Below are 12444 nucleotides of genomic sequence, written 5' to 3' on the forward strand. Positions count from 1 at the left end.
AGAAAGGGTGTGTGAAGTTAAGAAAGGGTTAGGTTTTTTTAGGAAGAGGGAGACACGGGCCTGTTTGAAAGCTGTGGGAAAGCAGCAGCCATTGAGTGGTTGAAGCTTCTCGTTGTGAAAGTCCAGTATATATCTTCCTGGCATATGGGCTTTTCTAAAGCTTCATGATCATAAATTTGATAATTGACTTTCTGCTTTCCCACTCGCTCTCTGTTTCTATGTGTCTTTCATTCTGTTTTATTGGTGTTTGTTAAACAATTACTATTTATATTGACGTACAGATGCCTGTTTTCTTATTTTGATGTCTGTTTTCCCCCTTTATAACTGTGATCCTATTTTGGAAAGGAATTATTTCTGTTGCTGAATTGAATCTTCCAAATGCTTAGTTTACTAAGTCAGTCATACTTCATGTAAAAGAAAGGACCTGGTTGTTTTTTGCTCCATCTTTGCAATAAAGCTAACCTTTAGAGGAATGAAGGTTTAGGCACCACCACAAGGATTTGGAGGATAACAAAAGAATTATTGGAAATACTTTTGATAGGATTGAAAGAACTGTTCATTAATTCTACCTATGTGATGCATCCAGCCTTTTACTGGCCTAATTATTTTATTCTTAAAGTAGTTAAAATCTGATTCTCAGATTTTATTGATTTTTTTATAAAAAATTAACATAAGGAATTCAAAAGGACAAATTATTATTGAATTAATTGTTGAAAGTAATTAATTGTTAAACTTTGGAAAAATTATTTTAATTTATTTAAGAATAATTGTTAAGAAGGATTTAAGAAAGATTTAAAATTATTAATTGATGAATTACTTCTTGACTAATTTTATTTTGAACTTTATCTGATTTTATCTGATAGCTGAAAATCACTGGTTTTATGATTTTGCCGATTACATCTTCCTAGATTTTTATGGAACCATTCTAAAGAACCATTATTAAGAATGATTTATGTTTTAAAATTATAAATTAATCATTGTTATTATATTTTAAAATTAATCAGTTGTATCTGATGTGAAGCTGCTGATTGTATAAAATTATTTATTATCAAAGTTGTTGTTAGAATAATTATTTTAAACCTTAACTATTGTATCAGATATGATGTACCTTCCTAAAATTTCTAGAATTTCTAAATTTTCTAGATTATCTAGAACTATTAATGGAATTTTAAAAAATAATTATTTAATAATCTTATAATACTTCTGTAAGAGTAATTGTTATAATGCTGCCAAATGTATTATAATTATTAACTACTGAATTAATTATTGGGTAATCAGGTAACTACTTAGTAATCAATTATATCTAATACTTTGGTTAAGGTTACATTTTCCAAGGTTTTGGTCTAGTAAATCATATTGGTTTCCAAACAGGTTCAGCAAAAAAGGATCATCACTCAACTACCTCCAGAGAACTCAGAATTACGAGTAATGGAAAGGAACTTGATCCCACCAGACCACCTGGTCCAGATAATTTGGACACCAGCAATTGGATAAAATATGAGTGCCTCAAGACAAGGAGAACATTTGTCTTTGTTTGCTTGTTTTATATAACAGGGACAGGGTTTATTCACAAATACAGGGACAATGGGAAAACCCGTTTGTACAGAGTGGTGATGATTAACACTCTTTAGTGCAGTAAGGCCACTTTGTATTCGTAGCCACTGAAATCATGAAGGAGACCCCTTTAATCTGACCCTGAATGGGTGTGTGGGGGATGTTGACTCCCTGTCGATTGAAATCAGAGTCTGGGTCAGGATCAGAAAGTCTTCATTCTTTCTCATGAGAAAGGGCACCACCCCTGTCGCTTAAGTAGCGTCAGCCAAGGAGTGTACCAGTTCTTTGTGTGAAGCAGAGTTTTATAGCCGTAACACATACCCGTCTCCCACCGACTAACCCCTTTCTCCATTTATTGGATACTTGGAGTGTACAATCTAATCACGGCAGCTAACAGTGAATAAGCGCTCAATAGACACACTTACATTTGGAGTCTAGAGGTATGTGAAACAAAGAAGAAGGGGTCCGGGACAGGTTTTAGCTGGTTCAGGCGTATTGGTTGGCTTCCCCTCACCCTTTTATTTAGCCATATTCGGGCTTGGCTTACCTGGCCTTGGCAGTTTCTATGGATCTGCAGGAGCTTAACCCCTTCCTGATTCTTTGCAGAAACCTGAGGAAACTTCACTTTATCCCATCTCACAATCCCCCTATTCTCTTGGCAGAGTTTTGAAGTTTCCTCACACCACTGCTATGTTTCCTCGATTATATCCTCCTGGAAGTGGCAACCAGAATCAGACGGGTCTACGGTATCTAAAGAGGTTCACCCTTGTGCTCTCATAATCATAATCCTAACTTCTCCATTTCCCGGCACTTGCAGCATCCTCTGGGCTGAGCTCTGTGCTACTCTAGTAATTAATTGCACCATGCAGGGCAGACAGGTGGGAAGGAGAATCACTCCACTTATAGCACTCAGCAAGAACCATAAAGCTTGTTTCCACCAGGCACCCCCGAACCAAGACATCCACGAGGTGCCAAAAGAGGTCTCCCAGGTTTGTACAGGAACATGAGCTAGCTTCCTTATTTCTTGAGCTATGTTCATAACAATTCTCCCATTATTGTTAATCTTCATACAACAGGTAGACAAATTTAATTTCCCACACCCTCCACCCCTTCAGCTGCCAACAAGTAGTCTAAAACTAGTCAATACTGTAAAACGGCTTCCCTCGTTTGAGTGGCTTGTTCGGCTAACAGAGTGAGGGCTGTTGCTGTTTGATTAGTAACAATTTCCAAGACCGCCTGAAGTCTAATTAGCCGATTAAGCATATAGATCGGAGTTTGGTACCCCCAACTCCCATCATGAGCCCATGTGGCTGGACCGTAGGTTTTTATTATCCTTTCTGGAGGCCACTTGTCCTCCCATCCATTTGCATCCCCTGTGTCTGTTAGCAAGGTGTCAAGTGAATGTTTTTCCCTCCCTTTCTCTAAATCGTCATACAGGTGTATCCCTAAATGGCTTCCCTCCTGTTCTGGCAGGAAAAAGGATTTCGGTCTAATTAGGCCAATTTAACAACTGCCTGACCAATTTGCAGGCAGGTGTGTGTATGCTGTCGGGCCGCAAATCCAATAATGGTCCTTTTAGCGCTGACCACTCGTTCTTGAATAGGAGAGTTATTAATAGTAAATGGCTAATAATGGGGGGCTATCATTGACCCCTAGCGGTCCCCCTAGATTTGCCAACTCCCTTCCTTGTCATACCAACACCCCCACAACCACTGGCTACTTATCCATGTACAATTTTTGACCCGGGGTTCTGAACTTCTGTTCTTACTCCAGAAAGTGTCAAAATACCCCAACCAAGTTAAGTTATGCCATGCCCAGTTAAAGAAGAAGACACTGATGATTTCTTTTGCACTCCGCCTATAACATCAGACCAGGGGGTCTGTGGGGGAGACCTGCTCTCTGGCAGTTCTCCGATGGGCTGCCTGCTGATAATTTATATACACACATGGAATTTGTACATGGGACCCAGTTACCATGGTTACAGTTAATGTGGGTACTATTCCACTTATCACGGTAGGGGTTACAGTTCATCTGGGCTTCTATTGTAAGTTTAAACGTCCAGTCACAATCACTTTCCCCAAGCCACTTCCATCCCCCTGTTTGGTTCAAGAAATACCTGCCCTTGACTGACTCAGCTAAAGGCCACTGGTGTTTCTCTTGGGTAGTCCAAAACCCCGGCACCATTATGCATCTTTGACCGGTTACTGAGGATCCAGGCCGGACTCAGGGGTATAGACAGCCAAGGCCAGTTTTCTAACTGTTGTGGACCTCCACAAATCCAACTATTGGTCACACTGAAGGTGCTAGCTATTACTTCCACTAACTGGGCAAATTTGTTCTCTTCCTTCTGCCAGGGTGGGATCTTTCTCCCTAATGGCGCAGGAGTAGATAGGTGGGTAGGGAAAATGAGGGCTTATCACAGTGACTGTGGACCATGGGATCACAGTGTCTGTACCCTCACCCCCGCTGCTTGATTCCCATTATAGAATAAGAAACGGTTATAACCTGCAGGAGGCACACAGATGTTCGTACAAGCAATTCAGATGATTAGGACAACGTCTCCCGCATCAGGAGAAAATTAGGGTTACCAGTTTTGTCTTTCTCATTCACGGGCAGGGATAACAATCTTTCCAGGGCCTCTCCGGATAGTGGTTCTTAATTGGTCAGGATCACAGGAGGCAATAGTCCACTCCAGTGGTTGTTGGACAGGTCCTATCACTCTCGCGTGGTAAATCCAGCCTTTCTCCTTAGTCTGTACTGCTGTGTCTGCGGTGAGCAGTACCTGGTGCGGGCCTTCCCAGATGGGCGTCAGTTTCTCCTCTTTCCAAGCCCAAATGAGGATCCAATCTCCAGGCTGGAATTTATGTACAGGAAATCCCAGTGGAGGGGTTTGAGCAATAATCCTCTTCCTCTGTAGGTAGAACAAATAGCTTGACAGAGACTGGACATATTCTTTCAAAAATCTGTCTTTGGTATCCCACTGGGTAGGTTAGAATGGTGGCCATATAAGAGTTCATTTGGAGATAATCCTACATCCCTGCGGGGTTTGGTCCTGCTGCGGGTGCGATTGTGCGGGTCCTTGGCTCCCCACTGGCCACAGGCTGGCGGCCACCACTGCATCCCAGGCTTGCACCGCAGTCCAGTCGGTCCCAAGAAGAGGGGATACCCAACATGGGATACCTGACACACTAGACACTGCCAGGTGGGCACACACCCAGCAATTAGACTGGTTCATCGCAGAGGCCATGGTGCTCGCCCAGTGAAGGAAAACGTTCCCTGTAGCTGGCACAAGCCAAGCCACAAGGAGTACTAAGCATGTCAGATGGAACCCGAGTAGGGCAGTCTTCCCCATCTCTCAGGAATTGCTTTGATTGCCATGTCCAAGGGGGGAGCTGACTGGTGTAACAAGGTATATGCTGACTTATCCCCCTTAGGGGCCATATTGATGGCCTGCAGTGCTTTGGGCAAAACTTTGGTCCACCTCTTAAGTGAGGGGTAACCCAGCAGAGGCTCCGAATGGTAGCATTTTGATTAGCTTTCCCACAAGGGAATGCCCATAGAAGTCCAGTGGCTTTGGAGGGGCCCTATGTAGTCAACTTGCCAGGCCTGAGTAGGTGTATCACTGCAGTAGATATGGCCCATGCCCCTGGGGACAGCTCTAGGCCTCAGACTAGAGCATACTGGACATTACGCAACCGTTTCTTCCAGCACGCCGAGAGTGAGCAGTAAGCCTGAGGCCTGTGCAATCTGCCATCCCACTTTGGCTCCTCTATGTCTACTACTACGACGGTGGGCCCAGTCTGCCATTTCTGTCGGGCTAGAGGGCACTATAGTGTGCATCCGGGCAATAGAAACCACCTCCTGATTACCAGGGGGTGTGGTATTACAGTGTGCCGGGACATGATATATTGTGAGATCATCTGTGGCAGCGGCTATCTGGGCCCAAACATCACTCCACATATCTGCTCCCCAAAAGGGCTTACTCCTGATCGACCAGGCCTCACGCTTCCACTGTTCCAAACACATAGTAAGACCTCGATACACTACCCAGCTGTCCGTACGAAGAGATAAGGGTAATGGCTCATGGGTAAGATCCAGCCCAGCAGCACGCAACTTGGCCCACTGACTACTCTTACCATCCCCTTCTTCCAACCACACAATATCAGTGCAGGGTTGTATGGCTACAGTTGACCAACGCGGGGGGTTACCTCTACATGATCCATCAGTATACCATGCCATCTCAGGAATAGTCCCCATACCCTCATGGACCCGAGGTGGAGGCTCTATATTCCCTGGAATGGGTGGCACCTCCAGGTCTACAAACCACACGGGTCCCAGTAGGCATTGTAATTCCCAGGAGAGGGGGCTGCTTTATAATTGTCCTCTTTATTGTAAATATGCGCTCCATTTTAACGGCATCTATGCCTGAGTTACGGCTGATGAAGGACATCCAAATAAGGCATGCACCCACCCAGCTATGGGGTAGGTTATGAGCACTGTGACTTCGGTAGCCCCAGTCAAGGGCTCTACGTGTTGTAAGGCCAGGTATATGGCATTCAACTGCTTCTCAGTGGCAGTATACCATCCCTCGGCTCCCTTCCATACCTGTGACCAGAACCCTAAGGCGATACGGCCCTCCGGGCCGGTATACAATAGGGCCCAGCCCATGCCAACATCATCAACATGGACATCCAGAGAGAATGGGACTCCGGGCATACAGGTGCCTAAGGTCTGGACTTGCGCTACCGGCACTTCAACCTTCTTAAATACTTGCTGTCGTGAAGTCCCCCAGTCCCACTGGGCTCCCCTCTTTGCCAGTCTATAAAGGGGGCGGGAGGTTTGCGCTAGATGAGGGACAAAGCTCCATCAGAATCCCACTAAGCCTAAGAATGTTTATACCTCTCCGACAGTTGTAGGGATTGGATATTGTTCTACTTTATCAATGACAACCCGTGGCATCACCTGTGTCTTACCCAACCACACAACCCCCAGAAGCTTGACCAATGTTCCAGGCCCCTAGATTTGGTCCAGGTTTTCCCTCCCATCCTCGAGTTCTCAGGTGTGCCATGAGGGCTCTCAATACATCCTGTAAACACAGAAGTGCTGTCCACAGTTAGCATGATGTCAACAATATAATGCACCCAGGGTGCGCCACTATGGAATGGGAACCTTTCCAAATCTCTGGCCATCAATTTACGGCAAATGCTATGGACATATCCTTGGGAGAGAACTTGGCAAGTCCATTGTCACCCTTCCCACATGAAGGAACTGGTCCTGAAACCCGAGGCCTTAAGATATGGCTGTTCCGGTTCCAGTGGAAAACAAAACATATTACCATGGATTAAGGAACATTCTGCCCCGGTAACCACCAAGGCTAGGACCCACTGCTTACTGGTGCTGGGCCAGTAAATTACCATCTCTCCATGGGAGCCTCAGGTGTCCCACCAGGGCCTGCACTTGGCAAAAGATCATGGGTTCACCCTTAGGGGAGGGGCTGGGTGAGAATCGGCCCTCCTCCAACTCCTCCCCCTCTTCTACCATCGGGGGAGGTGGGGAGGAGCCGGGGCAGGGCCGAATCCAAGGGTCGACACTGCTGTGGCAGGCCTAGCCATTGTACCCAGGTCACTATGATTACATTAGGTTGTTGATCAATCAATCTAAAGGTCGACACTGCTGTGGCGGGCCTAGCCGTCTGGACCAGCTCACTCTGACTACATTAGGTTGTTGATGAATTCCTTCTTGTGGGGTTCCCGCACAAAGGAGATCGCTTCAAAACTGGGGCTGACCCTCAGGGACCCCCCCCGCCCGCTCCCGCTTTGGGGTAGGTCCTGGGGCCAGTTAATTAGACTGTAAGCCCGTCAAACGGCAGGGACTGTCTCTATCTGTTGCCGACTCGTTCATCCCAAGCGCTTAGTACAGTGCTCTGCACATAGTAAGCGCTCAATAAATACTATTGAATGAATGAATGAATGAACTGTTGGTCTATCCCACAGACTGGACCATCCTGGCTCTCCTCCCGTCCGCTCCACCTTGCCTAAATCCGCCCCACAATCTTGGTGGCACACTCACTAGCCAGGCGGCTAGAGTCTCTTAACCCCTTCTGTTGGATGGAGAGGCAAGCTCTATCAGCTCTGCCAGGGCGTAATCCCAAGTGGTTACATTCTCCTCCGTGCCACCCTGATCCCTTCCCCAATCTTCAGCAACGTGCTGTCCCTCAAACCTCCACGTCATGATGGGGTGTGCCCTCGACGGGCACAGACAAAGGCAGGGTCAGCCACCCTCCCCAGTTACTCTCACCTCATCTTCTCTGTGCTATTTCACTTTCCAATGCAATCATATGGGCCTCTGCCTACTCAAACCTACACGCTAAGTTCCCTAGTTTTGTCCCCTGCTCCTCCGACCATTCCAATGATCGGAGGTTAGCAGGAGGGTAGTCGTACTTGCATCCTGTTCCCGGGCTAATTCGTTTGGTCTTTCAGTAACTGTTTTAGCTCTTGGCGAAGAGGAGTGTGTGGTGGCTGGGCTGGTTTCCTTAAATCAATCAGATCCTCCCTACCACCCCCCTGCACCAGATGGAGCTGGAGTAGGGGGTGACGCAAGGGGGGCTAATGTTGGTGCCGGCTGGGGGGCGTAAGGAGGAGGCAGAGAAAGGAGAGGGTCCCAAGGTGTGAAGATTTCTCCTCCTTCTTTTTCTTATCCATCCCCTTTGCCACAAATTGCCCAGCAGACAGCAACCACAGTGCAGCATAAGCACACCTCCTCATTCAGAGGGTTCCTTCATAGTTACATAAATATTCAGTTTTTGGCAAACCCACTCCTCGGAGGATCTGTACTTTGGCCAGAAGACGTTTCCTCCAAGCTGGGTGCCAGTCCAAATCAGGCAGCAATATTTAATCATCTTTTTCTTATCTTTTCTCTCATACTTTGGAAGTTCATCCCAATTATGTAACCTAGCCCTCAATGAGCTATTTTTTGTACCTTTGGAAGGAGGCTTCCTCCACTCGACTTTGACTGGGGCTTTCCCATACTCTTTTTTCTCGACCGGGGTTTCTTGGGTGGGTCACTCAACAGGGCCAGCCTCAGCTCCCTGTTTCTTGTTCAGACCCTCAACTTCGCAGACCCAAAGGACCGTATTTGTCTCTGGATGGAAAAAGACTTCCTGTTTCTTGACCGGGATGTCTTGAGTTCTCAACTCAACAAAGCCAGTTCTAAGAACTCTCTGTGCTCTTGTTGGAACCCTCAATCTCGCAGTCTCAACAGAACTAGCCCATATATTTCCACCCTACCCAGGATTAAGAGTGCTCACCTGGGTTTATTCACAGACTTACGTGACCAATCGTTCCCGCAAGTGGTTTCTATCCTGCACCCGTTGGCCGTTTCTGCTCCCGCTTCGGTCTCCCTTCGGGTCCTTTCTTGTCGGAGGAGAGCCACTCCCAGGCCGGGCCGAGGGCTGCTGAAAATTCAGCGGGACGTCCTGTCAGTCAGACCAGGCCAAGGGAGGCTCCTTCTCGTTTGGAGAGGAAATCCCGGATGAGCCCCCAAAACTGTGTGGGATGTTGACTCCCTCTTGATTGAAATCAGAGTCCGAGTCAGGAATAGAAAGAGTATTCTTTCTCATGAGAAAGGGCAACACCCCTGTTGCTTAAGCAGCGTCAGCCAGGGAGTGTGCCTGTTGTTTGTGCAAAGCAGAGTTTTATAGCCCTAATGCATACCCACCTCCCACCAACTAACCTCTTTCTCCATTTATTGGATATTTGGGGTGTACAATCTAAACACTGCAGCTAACCCAATGAGCACTCAATAGTTACACTTTTATCCATATTTGAAGTCTAGAGGTATGTGAAACAAAGAAGAAGGGGTCTGGGACCATTTTTAGCTGGTTCAGGCATATTGGTTTGGCTTCCCCCACCCCCCTTTATTTAGTCATATTCGGCCTTGGCTTAACTGGCCTTAGCAGTTTCTATGGATCTGCAGGGGCTTAACCCCTTCCTGATTCCTCGCAGAAACCTGAGGGAACTTCACTTTATGCCATCTCTCACAGGTGTATAATTGAATGTTACTCTCCTATAGGCGATGTGATAGGACCTCATGAGAAACTGTGTTATCTTGGATGAAAACCTTTGTGGAGGATTTGAATTGCTGAAAATAAATTGAATTCTTGTGTATATGGGTTTAAGGAGGAGACTAACTGCTCAGCTAGGCTACAAAAAAACTGCTGAAAATAATTATGCCCTTAAGGGTAAACACCGGGGGAAGTGGCCATTTCCACTCTATTAACTGGTAATAAGATAAACAGCAGGTATTCCTTGTCCCTGCTGTAACTTCACCCCCGATACAACTGATTAAAAGGGGCAACACCACCTAAATAATGCTTTGACATACCTACTATTGTCAACGGGCAAACCACCAAAGACTTATAGCAGGAGGACAAGCTGTAGGCGGCAGGATTCCTTAGATGTAATAGACTTTGATGCAATATACCTGGGGAACCTAGCTGGATAATTAGCTGTTTATGTGCGTGACAGTGTGTGTGATCGTGTGTGCATGCTTGTGTGTGCGTGTATATGTGTGTGCACGAAGGGTTCTCTCCTGGTCAAAGGGTTCATAGGTTGTGTACTTGGTGTGAGGGGATGATAAATTCAAACTCCTGTATGAATGAGAGTCCTGAACCTTTTTAAATAGCCTCTGGATCCAATCCTTATCAGCATCATGTAGAGGCCTTAATAAACAGTGGATGGATCACAAAGAATGAAATTTGGGAATGCAGGTTTGTTTCTTGGGACTGAAGGTTCATTCGCCTCAACATATCTACCCCAAATGGGACATAGCGAAGATTGAGTGAAGCCGAAATTGCTCTCTGGAGGACTATGCCTAGGAAACAAAAAGTGAGGAGAACATAAGAAGTATTTTAAGGACATTGCCTCAAACAATAGTACATATTATCTGTCAGGACTAGGAGTGCATTGCTGTGGACACACAAGCATGACATAAAGCTATCAAGTGGCGAATGACTGTCTTTGAGCCAAAACTTCAGGTAGAAAGAGAGATGAGGAGAAAAAAGAGAAAAAGCACTAGGCCCTGCAAGCATTAAATATGTCAGAAAGAGGGCATTCACCTTTCTTTGCACACTGTTGCAGAGAACCCCAAATCTGCACCAGTCTTTTCAGTAATAACCTACACTCACTCATGCGTGAATTTTGCAATCAGAAAGATGTTCTTTGAATATGGAGGAAAACTTTCATACTCTGGTTGGTGTTGAGGAAGGTACAAGGAAAAAACTAGCCCATCATTAAATTTCCCCCATTTTGTATTAACTGTGCTCTTAAATTATTAAAATGTTCAACATAATGCTTCCTAGTGTTTAAATTTTTCAATTTCCAAGCTTCCCTTCTTTGCCAGCTCTGCTAGAACACATTAAGAGCTCAAACTGCAGATTTTAAATTTCATTATTTTCTTTCCAATTAATCTGGTCAGTGAATCATGAATGTCGTTATTTAAGGAAGCCAGCCACAACAGTAAAATCTATTTCCCCTTTGAAATATGAGTGTGACTGATCCAGAATACGAGTCCAGGGTGGGTTATCAACCTATTCCACAGGAGTCTAGGAGTAATGATTCCAATTTGCAAAGACTCTCTCCCTATCGATATGTTCCAACTCTTTGAAAGACAGAAGAGAGGTGAAATAAGCATAAGCAATGACTGGAGTTTTTTAGGAGGTGGAGGAATTGCCCTGAATATTTCTGTAGAAAGATAATCCAGGCAGCAGAATGAAGTATGTACTGAAGTGGGGAGAGGTAGAAGGTTGAGCGGACAGAACAGAGACTGTTGTAGTAATCCAGTTTGGAAAGGATGAACGATTGGACTAATTTGGTAGTGGTTTAGATCGGGGGAAAGGGCAGATCTTGGCAATGTTGTGAAGATGAGACCACTAGACTTTAGTGACAGATTTGAGATGTGGGAGAATGAGAGAGTGCAGCTAAGGATGACACCAAGGCTTCTGAGGTGGGAAAGTTAGGGAGAGGACAGGGTTTTGGAGGTCTGTCTTGGACATACTGAGTTTTAGGTGGAGAGGGACATCCAAGTAGAGGTGTTCTAAAAGCAGAAGAAGATTGCCTGAGCATGAGCTCAAGGGAAAAAGAGAGAATAGTGTTGGGATATAGATTTGGGGGTTACCGCATAAAGACTGATAGGAAGGGATGTAGAAGGGAAATAAGAACTGACCCTTGAGGGACTCTTATAATTAAGGAATAGGAGGGGCAGGAGGATCCCACATAGGAGACTGAAAAATAACGGGCAGAAACAAGAGGAGAACCAGGAGAGGACAGAGTATGTAAAACTAGTGGATAACATGTTGAGGATAAGGGGATGATTGATAGTGTCAAATGCTGGTGAAAAGTCAATGATGAGGGAGCTCTGGCAATAAGAATGTTATTCTTGACCTCAAAAAGGGTGGATTCAATGGAGTGGAAGGAGTGGAAGCCTGATTGGAGGGGGTCCAGGAGAGAGTTGAAGGAGAGAAATTGGAGGTAGTATGTGCAGGTGACTTGCTGAAGGATTTTTCAGACAGTGGAGGAATTAGGTGTCAAAATTTAGGGGGCTTTTCCTCACCCAATTCCTGAAGAAAGCTGGGGGCAGAATTTCCACTTTCCAGATGTAAAGTCACTGGAGATCAGTCTGGCAGTGAAGATGTGGATTTAACCAGACAGCCAATCACTGGCTGCAGGCATGGGGTCAGGAATGGAATCAGACCTCAAATTAGTCAGCGACCTTGGCGGTTTAGTGAGAGAAGAGACACATGATATCTGTGAGGGTGGGGAGGATCTGTAAAAGGTAAAGCCAGAAATTTGTGTTTTAGACTGCTGTTATATCGAGGCTAGGATGGAAGACAAA

General features: G+C 45.6%; 1 long non-coding RNA gene across 1 annotated transcript; it reads right to left on the reverse strand.

Annotated features, from left to right (window-relative positions):
• Positions 1-8464: 8464 nt before the first annotated feature.
• LOC120638180 lies at positions 8465-11577 on the reverse strand. Its single transcript, XR_005659694.1, has 2 exons — positions 9937-11577; positions 8465-9007 (listed from the first exon to the last, which is right to left on the reverse strand). It is a non-coding gene; the product is annotated as an uncharacterized LOC120638180 (long non-coding RNA).
• Between the last annotated feature and the right edge of the window lie 867 nt (positions 11578-12444).

Source organism: Ornithorhynchus anatinus, chromosome Y1, assembly GCF_004115215.2.
Source record: "Ornithorhynchus anatinus isolate Pmale09 chromosome Y1, mOrnAna1.pri.v4, whole genome shotgun sequence".
NCBI classification, from domain to species: Eukaryota; Metazoa; Chordata; class Mammalia; order Monotremata; family Ornithorhynchidae; genus Ornithorhynchus; species Ornithorhynchus anatinus.